This window comes from Nerophis ophidion, linkage group LG06 (assembly GCF_033978795.1).
Source record: "Nerophis ophidion isolate RoL-2023_Sa linkage group LG06, RoL_Noph_v1.0, whole genome shotgun sequence".
Classification (NCBI taxonomy): domain Eukaryota; kingdom Metazoa; phylum Chordata; class Actinopteri; order Syngnathiformes; family Syngnathidae; genus Nerophis; species Nerophis ophidion.
This window is the reverse complement of record NC_084616.1, coordinates 4,691,157-4,710,137: the sequence shown is the minus strand read 5'-3', so window position 1 is coordinate 4,710,137 and position 18,981 is coordinate 4,691,157. Positions and strand designations below refer to the sequence as shown.

The 18,981-nt window shown below is 48.6% G+C and overlaps 1 long non-coding RNA gene across 1 annotated transcript in view; it reads left to right on the top strand.

The window, feature by feature from the left end:
• Positions 1–881: 881 nt before the first annotated feature.
• LOC133553859 (uncharacterized) overlaps positions 882–18,981 on the top strand; it is a 38,841-nt gene continuing 20,741 nt past the window's right edge. Inside the window, exon 1 of the long non-coding RNA XR_009806985.1 lies at positions 882–1,044. This is a non-coding gene — a long non-coding RNA (uncharacterized LOC133553859). The remainder of the gene's footprint in view (positions 1,045–18,981) is intronic.

The following is an 18,981-nucleotide window of genomic DNA, read 5'->3' as shown; positions in this document are numbered from 1 at the left end:
TAGTCCAGTGACAGTGACCATAGTCCAGTGACAGTGACCATGGTCCAGTGACAGTGACCATGGTCCAGTGACAGTGACCATGGTCCAGTGACAGTGATCATGGTCTTGTGACAGTGACCATGGTCCAGTGACAGTGACCATAGTCCAGTGACAGTGACCATGGTCCAGTGACAGTGACCATAGTCCAGTGACCATAGTCCAGTGACAGTGATCATGGTCTTGTGACAGTGACCATAGTCCAGTGACAGTGACCATGGTCCAGTGACAGTGACCATAGTCCAGTGACAGTGACCATGGTCCAGTGACAGTGACCATAGTCCAGTGACCATAGTCCAGTGACAGTGATCATGGTCTTGTGACAGTGACCATAGTCCAGTGACAGTGACCATGGTCCAGTGACCATGGTCCTGTGACAGTGACCATAGTCCAGTGACAGTGACCATAGTCCAGTGACAGTGACCATGGTCCAGTGACAGTGACCATGGTCCAGTGACAGTGACCATGGTCCAGTGACAGTGACCATAGTCCAGTGACAGTGATCATGGTCTTGTGACAGTGACCATAGTCCAGTGACAGTGACCATGGTCCAGTGACAGTGACCATAGTCCAGTGACAGTGATCATGGTCCAGTGACAGTGACCATGGTCCAGTGACAGTGACCATGGTCCAGTGACAGTGACTGTCAAGTGCAAGTATTTAGCAGCACAAAGAGCAGTGAGTTGCAGAGCACACTCCAGGCCTGAAGGGGCAACAGTGAGAGCTGAGGGCTGAACATCTCCACCTGCTTCCACCAGACTGGCTTGATTGAGTTCACCTGCTCACCTGTTCACCTGTTCACCTGCTCACCTGTTCACCTGTTCACCTGCACACCTGCACACCTGCTCACCTGCTGCCAATGTTTGAAGTTGAGTCAGTCAGCTTGTTGACATGCTGCTAAGAGGAAGGAAGACAGCTCCTGTGTGGACTCAGAAGACACAACTGCTGAGAAAAGCAAAGGAAAGAAGTGCTTCTTTGCTTCTTTGGACTGAGGACAATGTTGACAGAGTAAGTCGACTGAGAGTCCATTTTAAAAGTTATCAGTGGTGCTTAAGTTAATTCTTATAATTAGGATGGATTGTTTACATTTAATTTCATTCACATTGTTGGAAATGTTTAAGTTTCTTCTTAAACCTAAAACCGATCAGTGGAAATTCATTTTGGTTGGATTGATTTAAAAGGAAAGCAAAGCATGTATTTTGATAAATGTTTATGTTTATGAAACACTAATGCAGTTTATTCAACCTTTTTGGAGCCAAAGCACATTTTTTGCGATGAAAAAGGCGGAGACACATCAGCAGCAGACATCTTTCACAACAAAACTCAGTTGAGAGTAAAAAGTGGTCATCAGAAGTGTTGGATGTGACTTTAAAGCAGAAGCAAGCATGCATGACTATAGTTCTTGTCTCAAAGTAGGTGCACTGTCAGCACCTGTCACTTTTGCACCTGTTTGCTGTGTCGTCTTGTACTTCTTGTTTGATGGCTGTTTCTGTTTTGTTAGTGTTTTCCTGTAGCAGTTTCAAGACTTCCTGTGAGCGATATTTCCAACATCTGCAAACCCCGTTTCCATATGAGATGTGAAATTGTGTTAGATGTAAATATAAACAGAATACAATGATTTGCAAATCCTTTTCAAGCCATATTCAGTTGAATATGCTACAAAGACAACATATTTCATGTTCAAACTCATAAACTTTATTTTTTTTTGCAAATAATAATTAAGTTAGAATTTCATGGCTGCAACACGTGCCAAAGTAGTTGGGAAAGGGCATGTTCACCACTGTGTTACATCACCTTTTCTTTTAACAACACTCAATAAAGGTTTGGGAACTGAGGAAACTAATTGTTGAAGCTTTGAAAGTGGAATTCTTTCCCATTCTTGTTTTATGTAAAGCTTCAGTCCTTCAACAGTCCGGGGTCTCCACTGTCCTATTTTACGCTTCATAATGCACCACACATTTTCCATGGGAGACAGGTCTGGACTGCAGGCGGGCCAGGAAAGTACCCACATTCTTTTACTATAAAGCCACGCTGTTGTAACACGTGTCTTGGCATTGTGTTGCTGAAATAAGCAGGGGCGTCCATGTTAACGTTGCTTGGATGACAACATATGTTGTTCCAAAAGCTGTATGTACCTTTCAGCATTAATGGTGCCTTCACACATGTGTAAGTTACCCATGTCTTGGGCACTAATGCACCCCCATACCATCACACATGTGTAAGTTACCCATGTCTTGGGCACTAATACACCCCCATACCATCACACATGTGTAAGTTACCCATGTCTTGTTCACTAATACACCCCCATACCATCACACATGTGTAAGTTACCCATGTCTTGGGCACTAATACACCCCCATACCATCACACATGTGTAAGTTACCCATGTCTTGGGCACTAATACACCCCCATACCATCACACATGTGTAAGTTACCCATGTCTTGTTCACTAATACACCCCCATACCATCACACATGTGTAAGTTAGCCATGCCTTGGGCACTAATACACCCCCATACCATCACACATGTGTAAGTTACCCATGCCTTGGGCACTAATACACCCCCATACCATCACACATGTGTAAGTTAGCCATGCCTTGGGCACTAATGCACCCCCATACCATCACACATGTGTAAGTTACCCATGCCTTGTTCACTAATACACCCCCATACCATCACACATGCTGGCTTTTACAATTTGTGCCTAGAACAGTCCTGATGGTTCGCTTCCCCGGATAACACAATGTCGAATATTTCTCAAAACAATTTGAAATGTGGACTCGTCAGACCACAGAACACTTTTCCACTTTGCATCAGTCCATCGTAGATGATTTCAGGCCCAGAGAAGCCGGCGGTGTTTCTGGATGTTGTTGATAAATGGCTTTCGCTTTGCATAGTAGAGTTTTAACTTGCACTTACAGATGTAGCGACCAACTGTATTTAGTGACAGTGGTTTTATGAAGTGTTCCTGAGCCCATGTGGTGATATCCTTTAGAGATTGATGTGGGTTTTTGATACAGTGCCGTCTGAGGGATTGAAGGCAACGGTCATTCGGCCATGTCGCTTACGTGGAGTGGTTTCTCCAGATTCTCTGAACCTTTGATGATATTATGGAGCGTAGATGTTGAAATCCCTAAATTTCTTGCAATGTCACTTTGAGAAAGGTTGTTCTTAAACTGTTTGACTATTTGCTCACACAGTTGTGGGATGTTCCAAATAAGTGTTTGATGAGCATTCCTCAACTTGATCAGTACTTATTGCCACCTTTCCCAACTTCTTTGTCACGTGTTGCTGGCATCAAATTCTAAAGTTAATGATTGCCTTAATGTGTGAATGTTGTCTATCTGTGTTGGCCCTGTGATGAGGGGGCGACTTGTCCAGGGTGTACGCCACCTTCCGCCCGATTGTAGCTGAGATAGGCACCCTTCGACCTCAAAAGTAATAAGCGGTAGATAATGGATGGATGGATGGATAGATGATTATTTGCAGAAAATTAAATAAAGTTTATGAGTTTGAAGATGAAATATGTTGTCTTTGTAGCATATTCAACTGAATATGGCTTGAAAAGGATTTGCAAATCATTGTATTCTGTTTATATTTACATCTAACACCATTTCACATCTCATATGGAAACAGGGTTTATATATATATATATATGTATATATATATATATATACATATATGCATATACACACACGCAGCAGACACACAACACATGCATGAAAAAGGAGATGTAGTTCCTGCTGTGTCCACAGGGGGCACTAAGGAGATAGTTCCTGCTACCTGCACACACCTTTAAACAAAGTGTGATCACAACAACAGAAGGCAAACGGCGGTGGAAACACACTCTTTCCATCAGGTGCCGTTATCTTGTCACATGGTCGTCATGGCAACATCGCTCATTGGCCACATTACCTTAGCATGTTATCTCTGTGTGTGTGTGTGTGTGTGTGTGTGTGTGTGTGTGTGTGTGTGTGTGTGTGTGTGTGTGTGTGTGTGTGTGTGTGTGTGTGATAAACAAGTGACCTGGGACACCCCCAACTTTAATCTGAGAGCATATAGAACTCCGACTGAATATGGAGTATGTGAACATCTCACACACACACACACACACACACACACACACACACACACACACACACACACACCTTATCACTCCCCACAGGTGTTTGGACACACTTGAAGTCACAGGTCCAGTATACGTGCACAAGGACTGGACTCAGTTCTTCCCTGGTTTTGGGGTGACTACTTGGCTTGAGTCTCACAGAACCTTTCTACTAAAGAGTCCTTGGCCATGAACACAGTGCATGAAGTCATGTCCTTCACCTTCTTTGATGGCACTAGTCACCTTTTACAGGACTACATTGTGAACATTGTTACCTTTCTTAGGATAAATAGTCCAATTGTTTCATTCTCTCCTTTGAACTCTTTGGAAAACTACGTTGTGACTACTTTCAATCTTTCTAGTACATGTTGGCTAGTGACTTGTGTGATGAGTAGTAATGTGAGGAAGGTAAGATGTTGGCTAGTGACTTGTGTGATGAGTAGTAATGTGAGGAAGGTAAGATGTTGGCTAGTGACTTGTGTGATGAGTAGTAATGTGAGGAAGGTAAGATGTTGGCTAGTGACTTGTGTGATGAGTAGTAATGTGAGGAAGGTAAGATGCTGACTAGTGACTTGTGTGATGAGTAGTAATGTGAGGAAGGTAAGATGTTGGCTAGTGACTTGTGTGATGAGTAGTAATGTGAGGAAGGTAAGATGTTGGCTAATGACTTGTGTGATGAGTAGTAATGTGAGGAAGGTAAGATGCTGGCTAGTGACTTGTGTGATGAGTAGTAATGTGAGGAAGGTAAGATGTTGGCTAGTGACTTGTGTGATGAGTAGTAATGTGAGGAAGGTAAGATGTTGGCTAGTGACTTGTGTGATGAGTAGTAATGTGAGGAAGGTAAGATGTTGGCTAGTGACTTGTGTGATGAGTAGTAATGTGAGGAAGGTAAGATGTTGGCTAGTGACTTGTGTGATGAGTAGTAATGTGAGGAAGGTAAGATGTTGGCTAGTGACTTGTGTGATGAGTAGTAATGTGAGGAAGGTAAGATGCTGACTAGTGACTTGTGTGATGAGTAGTAATGTGAGGAAGGTAAGATGTTGGCTAGTGACTTGTGTGATGAGTAGTAATGTGAGGAAGGTAAGATGTTGGCTAATGACTTGTGTGATGAGTAGTAATGTGAGGAAGGTAAGATGCTGGCTAGTGACTTGTGTGATGAGTAGTAATGTGAGGAAGGTAAGATGTTGGCTAGTGACTTGTGTGATGAGTAGTAATGTGAGGAAGGTAAGATGTTGGCTAGTGACTTGTGTGATGAGTAGTAATGTGAGGAAGGTAAGATGTTGGCTAGTGACTTGTGTGATGAGTAGTAATGTGAGGAAGGTAAGATGTTGGCTAGTGACTTGTGTGATGAGTAGTAATGTGAGGAAGGTAAGATGTTGGCCAGTGACTTGTGTGATGAGTAGTAATGTGAGGAAGGTAAGATGTTGGCTAGTGACTTGTGTGATGAGTAGTAATGTGAGGAAGGTAAGATGTTGGCTAGTGACTTGTGTGATGAGTAGTAATGTGAGGAAGGTAAGATGTTGGCTAGTGACTTGTGTGATGAGTAGTAATGTGAGGAAGGTAAGATGTTGGCTAGTGACTTGTGTGATGAGTAGTAATGTGAGGAAGGTAAGATGCTGGCCAGTGACTTGTGTGATGAGTAGTAATGTGAGGAAGGTAAGATGTTGGCTAGTGACTTGTGTGATGAGTAGTAATGTGAGGAAGGTAAGATGTTGGCTAGTGACTTGTGTGATGAGTAGTAATGTGAGGAAGGTAAGATGTTGGCTAGTGACTTGTGTGATGAGTAGTAATGTGAGGAAGGTAAGATGTTGGCTAGTGACTTGTGTGATGAGTAGTAATGTGAGGAAGGTAAGATGTTGGCTAGTGACTTGTGTGATGAGTAGTAATGTGAGGAAGGTAAGATGTTGGCCAGTGACTTGTGTGATGAGTAGTAATGTGAGGAAGGTAAGATGTTGGCTAGTGACTTGTGTGATGAGTAGTAATGTGAGGAAGGTAAGATGTTGGCTAGTGACTTGTGTGATGAGTAGTAATGTGAGGAAGGTAAGATGTTGGCCAGTGACTTGTGTGATGAGTAGTAATGTGAGGAAGGTAAGATGTTGGCTAGTGACTTGTGTGATGAGTAGTAATGTGAGGAAGGTAAGATGTTGGCTAGTGACTTGTGTGATGAGTAGTAATGTGAGGAAGGTAAGATGTTGGCTAGTGACTTGTGTGATGAGTAGTAATGTGAGGAAGGTAAGATGTTGGCTAGTGACTTGTGTGATGAGTAGTAATGTGAGGAAGGTAAGATGCTGGCCAGTGACTTGTGTGATGAGTAGTAATGTGAGGAAGGTAAGATGTTGGCTAGTGACTTGTGTGATGAGTAGTAATGTGAGGAAGGTAAGATGTTGGCTAGTGACTTGTGTGATGAGTAGTAATGTGAGGAAGGTAAGATGTTGGCTAGTGACTTGTGTGATGAGTAGTAATGTGAGGAAGGTAAGATGTTGGCTAGTGACTTGTGTGATGAGTAGTAATGTGAGGAAGGTAAGATGTTGGCTAGTGACTTGTGTGATGAGTAGTAATGTGAGGAAGGTAAGATGTTGGCCAGTGACTTGTGTGATGAGTAGTAATGTGAGGAAGGTAAGATGTTGGCTAGTGACTTGTGTGATGAGTAGTAATGTGAGGAAGGTAAGATGTTGGCTAGTGACTTGTGTGATGAGTAGTAATGTGAGGAAGGTAAGATGTTGGCTAGTGACTTGTGTGATGAGTAGTAATGTGAGGAAGGTAAGATGTTGGCTAGTGACTTGTGTGATGAGTAGTAATGTGAGGAAGGTAAGATGCTGGCCAGTGACTTGTGTGATGAGTAGTAATGTGAGGAAGGTAAGATGTTGGCTAGTGACTTGTGTGATGAGTAGTAATGTGAGGAAGGTAAGATGTTGGCTAGTGACTTGTGTGATGAGTAGTAATGTGAGGAAGGTAAGATGTTGGCTAGTGACTTGTGTGATGAGTAGTAATGTGAGGAAGGTAAGATGTTGGCCAGTGACTTGTGTGATGAGTAGTAATGTGAGGAAGGTAAGATGTTGGCTAGTGACTTGTGTGATGAGTAGTAATGTGAGGAAGGTAAGATGCTGGCTAGTGACTTGTGTGATGAGTAGTAATGTGTGGAAGGTAAGATGTTGGCTAGTGACTTGTGTGATGAGTAGTAATGTGAGGAAGGTAAGATGTTGGCTAGTGACTTGTGTGATGAGTAGTAATGTGAGGAAGGTAAGATGTTGGCTAGTGACTTGTGTGATGAGTAGTAATGTGAGGAAGGTAAGATGTTGGCTAGTGACTTGTGTGATGAGTAGTAATGTGAGGAAGGTAAGATGCTGGCTAGTGACTTGTGTGATGAGTAGTAATGTGAGGAAGGTAAGGTGAAGGTGAGTCTTGTCCACCTGCACTCTCAGGTGTCAGCAGGTGTGCAGCAGCTCATCTATCATGTGATCTGTGCTGCAAGATATTGATCCAGGCTGCCTGCCTGCGCCGCCATCTTTAATGGAAGACATCTTTAATGCATAGCAAACACACCCCCCCTCTGACCCCCCCCCCCCCCCCCCCCACCTGGGGTTGAACAACAAGGAAAGAAACTTCTGCTTCTTTCTGGAAGAAAAGAAACAATCATGTTCAAAACTCATATTTACATCATCCATATGCATACTTTCATCTTGAGAATATTATGTACAATATAATATATGTACATCATATACAGTGTGATAAATGTACATGATGTACAGTATACTTTCATGATATACTATATACAATGCATGTTGAGTATACTGTACAATGATAGTTTGTCAAAGGCTGGTACACATGTACCAGTAGCGGTACACATGTACCAGTAGCGGTACACATGTACCAGTAGCGGTACACATGTACCAGTAGCGGTACACATGTACCAGTAGCGGTACACGTGTACCAGTAGCGGTACACGTGTACCAGTAGCGGTACACGTGTACCAGTAGCGGTACACGTGTACCAGTAGCGGTACACGTGTACCAGTAGCGGTACACGTGTACCAGTAGCGGTACACGTGTACCAGTAGCGGTACACGTGTACCAGTAGCGGTACACGTGTACCAGTAGTGGTACACGTGTACCAGTAGTGGTACACGTGTACCAGTAGCGGTACACGTGTACCAGTAGCGGTACACGTGTACCAGTAGCGGTACACGTGTACCAGTAGCGGTACACGTGTACCAGTAGCGGTACACGTGTACCAGTAGCGGTACACGTGTACCAGTAGCGGTACACGTGTACCAGTAGCGGTACACGTGTACCAGTAGCGGTACACGTGTACCAGTAGTGGTACACGTGTACCAGTAGCGGTACACGTGTACCAGTAGCGGTACACGTGTACCAGTAGCGGTACACGTGTACCAGTAGCGGTACACGTGTACCAGTAGCGGTACACGTGTACCAGTAGCGGTACACGTGTACCAGTAGCGGTACACGTGTACCAGTAGCGGTACACGTGTACCAGTAGCGGTACACGTGTACCAGTAGCGGTACACGTGTACCAGTAGCGGTACACGTGTACCAGTAGCGGTACACGTGTACCAGTAGCGGTACACGTGTACCAGTAGCGGTACACGTGTACCAGTAGCGGTACACGTGTACCAGTAGCGGTACACGTGTACCAGTAGCGGTACACGTGTACCAGTAGTGGTACACGTGTACCAGTAGCGGTACACGTGTACCAGTAGTGGTACACGTGTACCAGTAGTGGTACACGTGTACCGGTAGTGGTACACATGTACCGGTAGTGGTACACATGTACCGGTGGTGGTACACATGTACCGGTAGTGGTACACATGTACCGGTGGTGGCACACATGTACCGGTGGTGGTACACATGTACCGGTGGTGGTACACATGTACCGGTAGTGGTACACATGTACCGGTGGTGGCACACATGTACCGGTGGTGGTACTTAAAGCGTTGCTATCACAGATTGTGTGTCAACACACGTTTGTGTTAACACACACACATAGTTGTAATAAATAACAATTGAGCACTAAACACCCCAATAAGTTTCCAACATGTCTAAGTCGGGGTCCACCTTCATCAATTCATGATAAAAACAACAAGTTGTGTACTTTCTGCTCTACAACTTTGTGTACTTTTCATCAGACTTTCATCATCATAACAAAACTAACAAAGTTTGTTTTGGTTTGTGTGTTTTTTTTTTTTTTTTACCAGAAAAGGCCACTTTCTTCCTTTCTGTATTTAAATTTATATTTTTGCACATTTTTGGTGAACAAGAAGAATCTTTTATTCGCCCACTCATCACATTTCATCGTCTCAATTTGCTCATTTGCATATAGACAGTCTGCGTTTGTGTTGCCTCCATTTACACACACACACACACACACACACACACACACACACACACACACACACACACGCAGGATTGCTGGTAATGTGTGACCTCCAAAGTGTTGTGTAGTGTATAGTAGCAGGCGAGATGCAGACAAACAACAATTGTCCTAACATGGTCGCACAGGAAGTGGACAAGGTGAATGGGAATTACCCACAAGACCTTGGGGCTGACACCAGTTCACTATGCTGCTCCTGTGTGTGTGTGTGTGTGTGTGTGTGTGTGTGTGTGTGTGTGTGTGTGTGTGTAAAGAGAATCCCTGTCCTTTAAAAAGTAATATTATATCTGAAATTGTGCTACACAAAGCACATCTTAAAGTCAAACATCCCACACACACACACACACACACACACACACACACACACACACACACACACACACACACACACACACACACACACACACACACACACACGAGAAATGCATAGTAGTTTCTCCAGCATTGACCTGATTGGGATGTAAAGACCCTGAAATTAAGGCTGCAAGTCTGCACTTCAAACACATGTTGATCATTTCATGCCAAGACATGCCAGACTGCTGCCTTCATGCTGGCAAAGTAGCAACTCTTCTCAGCGCCTTTGTGCCAACTCTGCCATGCGAGGATGAGGCAAAGGACCACTTTGTGCCAACTCTGCCATGCGAGGATGAGGCAAAGGACCACTTTGTGCCAACTCTGCCATGCGAGGATGAGGCAAAGGACCACTTTGTGCCAACTCTGCCATGCGAGGATGAGGCAAAGGACCACTTTGTGCCAACTCTGCCATGCGAGGATGAGGCAAAGGACCACTTTGTGCCAACTCTGCCATGCGAGGATGAGGCAAAGGACCACTTTGTGCCAACTCTGCCATGCGAGGATGAGGCAAAGGACCACTTTGTGCCAACTCTGCCATGCGAGGATGAGGCAAAGGACCACTTTGTGCCAACTCTGCCATGTGAGGATGAGGCAAAGGACCACTTTGTGCCAACTCTGCCATGCGAGGATGAGGCAAAGGACCACTTTGTGCCAACTCTGCCATGCGAGGATGAGGCAAAGGACCACTTTGTGCCAACTCTGCCATGCGAGGATGAGGCAAAGGACCACTTTGTGCCAACTCTGCCATGCGAGGATGAGGCAAAGGACCACTTTGTGCCAACTCTGCCATGCGAGGATGAGGCAAAGGACCACTTTGTGCCAACTCTGCCATGCGAGGATGAGGCAAAGGACCACTTTGTGCCAACTCTGCCATGCGAGGATGAGGCAAAGGACCACTTTGTGCCAACTCTGCCATGCGAGGATGAGGCAAAGGACCACTTTGTGCCAACTCTGCCATGCGAGGATGAGGCAAAGGACCACTTTGTGCCAACTCTGCCATGCGAGGATGAGGCAAAGGACCACTTTGTGCCAACTCTGCCATGTGAGGATGAGGCAAAGGACCACTTTGTGCCAACTCTGCCATGCGAGGATGAGGCAAAGGACCACTTTGTGCCAACTCTGCCATGCGAGGATGAGGCAAAGGACCACTTTGTGCCAACTCTGCCATGCGAGGATGAGGCAAAGGACCACTTTGTGCCAACTCTGCCATGCGAGGATGAGGCAAAGGACCACTTTGTGCCAACTCTGCCATGCGAGGATGAGGCAAAGGACCACTTTGTGCCAACTCTGCCATGCGAGGATGAGGCAAAGGACCACTTTGTGCCAACTCTGCCATGCGAGGATGAGGCAAAGGACCACTTTGTGCCAACTCTGCCATGCGAGGATGAGTCAAAGGACCACTTTGTGCCAACTCTGCCATGCGAGGATGAGTCAAAGGACCACTTTGTGCCAACTCTGCCATGCGAGGATGAGGCAAAGGACCACTTTGTGCCAACTCTGCCATGCGAGGATGAGGCAAAGGACCACTTTGTGCCAACTCTGCCATGCGAGGATGAGGCAAAGGACCACTTTGTGCCAACTCTGCCATGTGAGGATGAGGCAAAGGACCACTTTGTGCCAACTCTGCCATGCGAGGATGAGGCAAAGGACCACTTTGTGCCAACTCTGCCATGCGAGGATGAGGCAAAGGACCACTTTGTGCCAACTCTGCCATGCGAGGATGAGGCAAAGGACCACTTTGTGCCAACTCTGCCATGCGAGGATGAGGCAAAGGACCACTTTGTGCCAACTCTGCCATGCGAGGATGAGGCAAAGGACCACTTTGTGCCAACTCTGCCATGTGAGGATGAGGCAAAGGACCACTTTGTGCCAACTCTGCCATGCGAGGATGAGGCAAAGGACCACTTTGTGCCAACTCTGCCATGCGAGGATGAGGCAAAGGACCACTTTGTGCCAACTCTGCCATGCGAGGATGAGGCAAAGGACCACTTTATGCCAACTCTGCCATGCGAGGATGAGGCAAAGGACCACTTTGTGCCAACTCTGCCATGCGAGGATGAGGCAAAGGACCACTTTGTGCCAACTCTGCCATGCGAGGATGAGGCAAAGGACCACTTTGTGCCAACTCTGCCATGTGAGGATGAGGCAAAGGACCACTTTGTGCCAACTCTGCCATGCGAGGATGAGGCAAAGGACCACTTTGTGCCAACTCTGCCATGCGAGGATGAGGCAAAGGACCACTTTGTGCCAACTCTGCCATGCGAGGATGAGGCAAAGGACCACTTTGTGCCAACTCTGCCATGCGAGGATGAGGCAAAGGACCACTTTGTGCCAACTCTGCCATGCGAGGATGAGGCAAAGGACCACTTTGTGCCAACTCTGCCATGTGAGGATGAGGCAAAGGACCACTTTGTGCCAACTCTGCCATGCGAGGATGAGGCAAAGGACCACTTTGTGCCAACTCTGCCATGCGAGGATGAGGCAAAGGACCACTTTGTGCCAACTCTGCCATGCGAGGATGAGGCAAAGGACCACTTTGTGCCAACTCTGCCATGCGAGGATGAGGCAAAGGACCACTTTGTGCCAACTCTGCCATGCGAGGATGAGGCAAAGGACCACTTTGTGCCAACTCTGCCATGCGAGGATGAGGCAAAGGACCACTTTGTGCCAACTCTGCCATGCGAGGATGAGGCAAAGGACCACTTTGTGCCAACTCTGCCATGCGAGGATGAGGCAAAGGACCACTTTGTGCCAACTCTGCCATGCGAGGATGAGGCAAAGGACCACTTTGTGCCAACTCTGCCATGCGAGGATGAGGCAAAGGACCACTTTGTGCCAACTCTGCCATGCGAGGATGAGGCAAAGGACCACTTTGTGCCAACTCTGCCATGTGAGGATGAGGCAAAGGACCACTTTGTGCCAACTCTGCCATGCGAGGATGAGGCAAAGGACCACTTTGTGCCAACTCTGCCATGCGAGGATGAGGCAAAGGACCACTTTGTGCCAACTCTGCCATGCGAGGATGAGGCAAAGGACCACTTTGTGCCAACTCTGCCATGCGAGGATGAGGCAAAGGACCACTTTGTGCCAACTCTGCCATGCGAGGATGAGGCAAAGGACCACTTTGTGCCAACTCTGCCATGCGAGGATGAGGCAAAGGACCACTTTGTGCCAACTCTGCCATGCGAGGATGAGGCAAAGGACCACTTTGTGCCAACTCTGCCATGCGAGGATGAGGCAAAGGACCACTTTGTGCCAACTCTGCCATGCGAGGATGAGGCAAAGGACCACTTTGTGCCAACTCTGCCATGCGAGGATGAGGCAAAGGACCACTTTGTGCCAACTCTGCCATGTGAGGATGAGGCAAAGGACCACTTTGTGCCAACTCTGCCATGCGAGGATGAGGCAAAGGACCACTTTGTGCCAACTCTGCCATGCGAGGATGAGGCAAAGGACCACTTTGTGCCAACTCTGCCATGCGAGGATGAGGCAAAGGACCACTTTGTGCCAACTCTGCCATGCGAGGATGAGGCAAAGGACCACTTTGTGCCAACTCTGCCATGCGAGGATGAGGCAAAGGACCACTTTGTGCCAACTCTGCCATGCGAGGATGAGGCAAAGGACCACTTTGTGCCAACTCTGCCATGCGAGGATGAGGCAAAGGACCACTTTGTGCCAACTCTGCCATGCGAGGATGAGTCAAAGGACCACTTTGTGCCAACTCTGCCATGCGAGGATGAGTCAAAGGACCACTTTGTGCCAACTCTGCCATGCGAGGATGAGGCAAAGGACCACTTTGTGCCAACTCTGCCATGCGAGGATGAGGCAAAGGACCACTTTGTGCCAACTCTGCCATGCGAGGATGAGGCAAAGGACCACTTTGTGCCAACTCTGCCATGTGAGGATGAGGCAAAGGACCACTTTGTGCCAACTCTGCCATGCGAGGATGAGGCAAAGGACCACTTTGTGCCAACTCTGCCATGCGAGGATGAGGCAAAGGACCACTTTGTGCCAACTCTGCCATGCGAGGATGAGGCAAAGGACCACTTTGTGCCAACTCTGCCATGCGAGGATGAGGCAAAGGACCACTTTGTGCCAACTCTGCCATGCGAGGATGAGGCAAAGGACCACTTTGTGCCAACTCTGCCATGTGAGGATGAGGCAAAGGACCACTTTGTGCCAACTCTGCCATGCGAGGATGAGGCAAAGGACCACTTTGTGCCAACTCTGCCATGCGAGGATGAGGCAAAGGACCACTTTGTGCCAACTCTGCCATGCGAGGATGAGGCAAAGGACCACTTTATGCCAACTCTGCCATGCGAGGATGAGGCAAAGGACCACTTTGTGCCAACTCTGCCATGCGAGGATGAGGCAAAGGACCACTTTGTGCCAACTCTGCCATGCGAGGATGAGGCAAAGGACCACTTTGTGCCAACTCTGCCATGTGAGGATGAGGCAAAGGACCACTTTGTGCCAACTCTGCCATGCGAGGATGAGGCAAAGGACCACTTTGTGCCAACTCTGCCATGCGAGGATGAGGCAAAGGACCACTTTGTGCCAACTCTGCCATGCGAGGATGAGGCAAAGGACCACTTTGTGCCAACTCTGCCATGCGAGGATGAGGCAAAGGACCACTTTGTGCCAACTCTGCCATGCGAGGATGAGGCAAAGGACCACTTTGTGCCAACTCTGCCATGTGAGGATGAGGCAAAGGACCACTTTGTGCCAACTCTGCCATGCGAGGATGAGGCAAAGGACCACTTTGTGCCAACTCTGCCATGCGAGGATGAGGCAAAGGACCACTTTGTGCCAACTCTGCCATGCGAGGATGAGGCAAAGGACCACTTTGTGCCAACTCTGCCATGCGAGGATGAGGCAAAGGACCACTTTGTGCCAACTCTGCCATGCGAGGATGAGGCAAAGGACCACTTTGTGCCAACTCTGCCATGCGAGGATGAGGCAAAGGACCACTTTGTGCCAACTCTGCCATGCGAGGATGAGGCAAAGGACCACTTTGTGCCAACTCTGCCATGCGAGGATGAGGCAAAGGACCACATTGTGCCAACTCTGCCATGCGAGGATGAGGCAAAGGACCACTTTGTGCCAACTCTGCCATGCGAGGATGAGGCAAAGGACCACTTTGTGCCAACTCTGCCATGTGAGGATGAGGCAAAGGACCACTTTGTGCCAACTCTGCCATGCGAGGATGAGGCAAAGGACCACTTTGTGCCAACTCTGCCATGCGAGGATGAGGCAAAGGACCACTTTGTGCCAACTCTGCCATGCGAGGATGAGGCAAAGGACCACTTTGTGCCAACTCTGCCATGCGAGGATGAGGCAAAGGACCACTTTGTGCCAACTCTGCCATGCGAGGATGAGGCAAAGGACCACTTTGTGCCAACTCTGCCATGCGAGGATGAGGCAAAGGACCACTTTGTGCCAACTCTGCCATGCGAGGATGAGGCAAAGGACCACTTTGTGCCAACTCTGCCATGCGAGGATGAGTCAAAGGACCACTTTGTGCCAACTCTGCCATGCGAGGATGAGTCAAAGGACCACTTTGTGCCAACTCTGCCATGCGAGGATGAGGCAAAGGACCACTTTGTGCCAACTCTGCCATGCGAGGATGAGGCAAAGGACCACTTTGTGCCAACTCTGCCATGCGAGGATGAGGCAAAGGACCACTTTGTGCCAACTCTGCCATGTGAGGATGAGGCAAAGGACCACTTTGTGCCAACTCTGCCATGCGAGGATGAGGCAAAGGACCACTTTGTGCCAACTCTGCCATGCGAGGATGAGGCAAAGGACCACTTTGTGCCAACTCTGCCATGCGAGGATGAGGCAAAGGACCACTTTGTGCCAACTCTGCCATGCGAGGATGAGGCAAAGGACCACTTTGTGCCAACTCTGCCATGCGAGGATGAGGCAAAGGACCACTTTGTGCCAACTCTGCCATGTGAGGATGAGGCAAAGGACCACTTTGTGCCAACTCTGCCATGCGAGGATGAGGCAAAGGACCACTTTGTGCCAACTCTGCCATGCGAGGATGAGGCAAAGGACCACTTTGTGCCAACTCTGCCATGCGAGGATGAGGCAAAGGACCACTTTATGCCAACTCTGCCATGCGAGGATGAGGCAAAGGACCACTTTGTGCCAACTCTGCCATGCGAGGATGAGGCAAAGGACCACTTTGTGCCAACTCTGCCATGCGAGGATGAGGCAAAGGACCACTTTGTGCCAACTCTGCCATGTGAGGATGAGGCAAAGGACCACTTTGTGCCAACTCTGCCATGCGAGGATGAGGCAAAGGACCACTTTGTGCCAACTCTGCCATGCGAGGATGAGGCAAAGGACCACTTTGTGCCAACTCTGCCATGCGAGGATGAGGCAAAGGACCACTTTGTGCCAACTCTGCCATGCGAGGATGAGGCAAAGGACCACTTTGTGCCAACTCTGCCATGCGAGGATGAGGCAAAGGACCACTTTGTGCCAACTCTGCCATGTGAGGATGAGGCAAAGGACCACTTTGTGCCAACTCTGCCATGCGAGGATGAGGCAAAGGACCACTTTGTGCCAACTCTGCCATGCGAGGATGAGGCAAAGGACCACTTTGTGCCAACTCTGCCATGCGAGGATGAGGCAAAGGACCACTTTGTGCCAACTCTGCCATGCGAGGATGAGGCAAAGGACCACTTTGTGCCAACTCTGCCATGCGAGGATGAGGCAAAGGACCACTTTGTGCCAACTCTGCCATGTGAGGATGAGGCAAAGGACCACTTTGTGCCAACTCTGCCATGCGAGGATGAGGCAAAGGACCACTTTGTGCCAACTCTGCCATGCGAGGATGAGGCAAAGGACCACTTTGTGCCAACTCTGCCATGCGAGGATGAGTCAAAGGACCACTTTGTGCCAACTCTGCCATGCGAGGATGAGTCAAAGGACCACTTTGTGCCAACTCTGCCATGCGAGGATGAGGCAAAGGACCACTTTGTGCCAACTCTGCCATGCGAGGATGAGGCAAAGGACCACTTTGTGCCAACTCTGCCATGCGAGGATGAGGCAAAGGACCACTTTGTGCCAACTCTGCCATGTGAGGATGAGGCAAAGGACCACTTTGTGCCAACTCTGCCATGCGAGGATGAGGCAAAGGACCACTTTGTGCCAACTCTGCCATGCGAGGATGAGGCAAAGGACCACTTTGTGCCAACTCTGCCATGCGAGGATGAGGCAAAGGACCACTTTGTGCCAACTCTGCCATGCGAGGATGAGGCAAAGGACCACTTTGTGCCAACTCTGCCATGCGAGGATGAGGCAAAGGACCACTTTGTGCCAACTCTGCCATGTGAGGATGAGGCAAAGGACCACTTTGTGCCAACTCTGCCATGCGAGGATGAGGCAAAGGACCACTTTGTGCCAACTCTGCCATGCGAGGATGAGGCAAAGGACCACTTTGTGCCAACTCTGCCATGCGAGGATGAGGCAAAGGACCACTTTATGCCAACTCTGCCATGCGAGGATGAGGCAAAGGACCACTTTGTGCCAACTCTGCCATGCGAGGATGAGGCAAAGGACCACTTTGTGCCAACTCTGCCATGCGAGGATGAGGCAAAGGACCACTTTGTGCCAACTCTGCCATGTGAGGATGAGGCAAAGGACCACTTTGTGCCAACTCTGCCATGCGAGGATGAGGCAAAGGACCACTTTGTGCCAACTCTGCCATGCGAGGATGAGGCAAAGGACCACTTTGTGCCAACTCTGCCATGCGAGGATGAGGCAAAGGACCACTTTGTGCCAACTCTGCCATGCGAGGATGAGGCAAAGGACCACTTTGTGCCAACTCTGCCATGCGAGGATGAGGCAAAGGACCACTTTGTGCCAACTCTGCCATGCGAGGATGAGGCAAAGGACCACTTTGTGCCAACTCTGCCATGTGAGGATGAGGCAAAGGACCACTTTGTGCCAACTCTGCCATGCGAGGATGAGGCAAAGGACCACTTTGTGCCAACTCTGCCATGCGAGGATGAGGCAAAGGACCACTTTGTGCCAACTCTGCCATGCGAGGATGAGGCAAAGGACCACTTTATGCCAACTCTGCCATGCGAGGATGAGGCAAAGGACCACTTTGTGCCAACTCTGCCATGCGAGGATGAGGCAAAGGACCACTTTGTGCCAACTCTGCCATGCGAGGATGAGGCAAAGGACCACTTTGTGCCAACTCTGCCATGTGAGGATGAGGCAAAGGACCACTTTGTGCCAACTCTGCCATGCGAGGATGAGGCAAAGGACCACTTTGTGCCAACTCTGCCATGCGAGGATGAGGCAAAGGACCACTTTGTGCCAACTCTGCCATGCGAGGATGAGGCAAAGGACCACTTTGTGCCAACTCTGCCATGCGAGGATGAGGCAAAGGACCACTTCTACCAGGAACTAAATGAGACCCTGCAGCACATTCCTCTGCTTGGTGATTTTTAATGGCAGGGTGGGGGAAAACAGCTCCTATGCAAAGGAGTGATTGGGAAGTATGGTGTCAGCTGGGGAAGATTGTCTTGGACAGTCGAACCATGAACACTGGTTGGTAGTCCTCTGGACAGTCGGACCATGAACACTGGTTGGTAGTCCTCTGGACAGTCGGACCATGAACACTGGTTGGTAGTCCTCAGGACAGTCGGACCATGAACACTGGTTGGTAGTCCTCAGGACAGTCGAACCACAAACACTGAAACCCTCAGGTGTCTGGTTTCAGGTGGCTCTACCCACTACGCCATGCCGCCCCTAAACCATACTAGAACCATACTAGACACCATGCACAGTTCCTATAGAGCAGAAACCTGAATAACCCAACATCTGTCAGGCTGAAGCAGCCCTGGAGAACATCAAAGAAGGAGGTACAGTCTGTCCTACCAAAACTGAAAACTGAGTGGTGGACTGACAAGGCTGAAGAAATCAAACACTATGCAGTGAATAACAACATGCACAACTTCTATAAGCCATCCATGGACCCAGGAACTCTTCATCTCTCACCTGTGAAGTCGGCTGGTGGTTCAACCCTCATAAAGGACCAGAAACAAGTTGTGGACTGATGGTCAGAACACCTGTG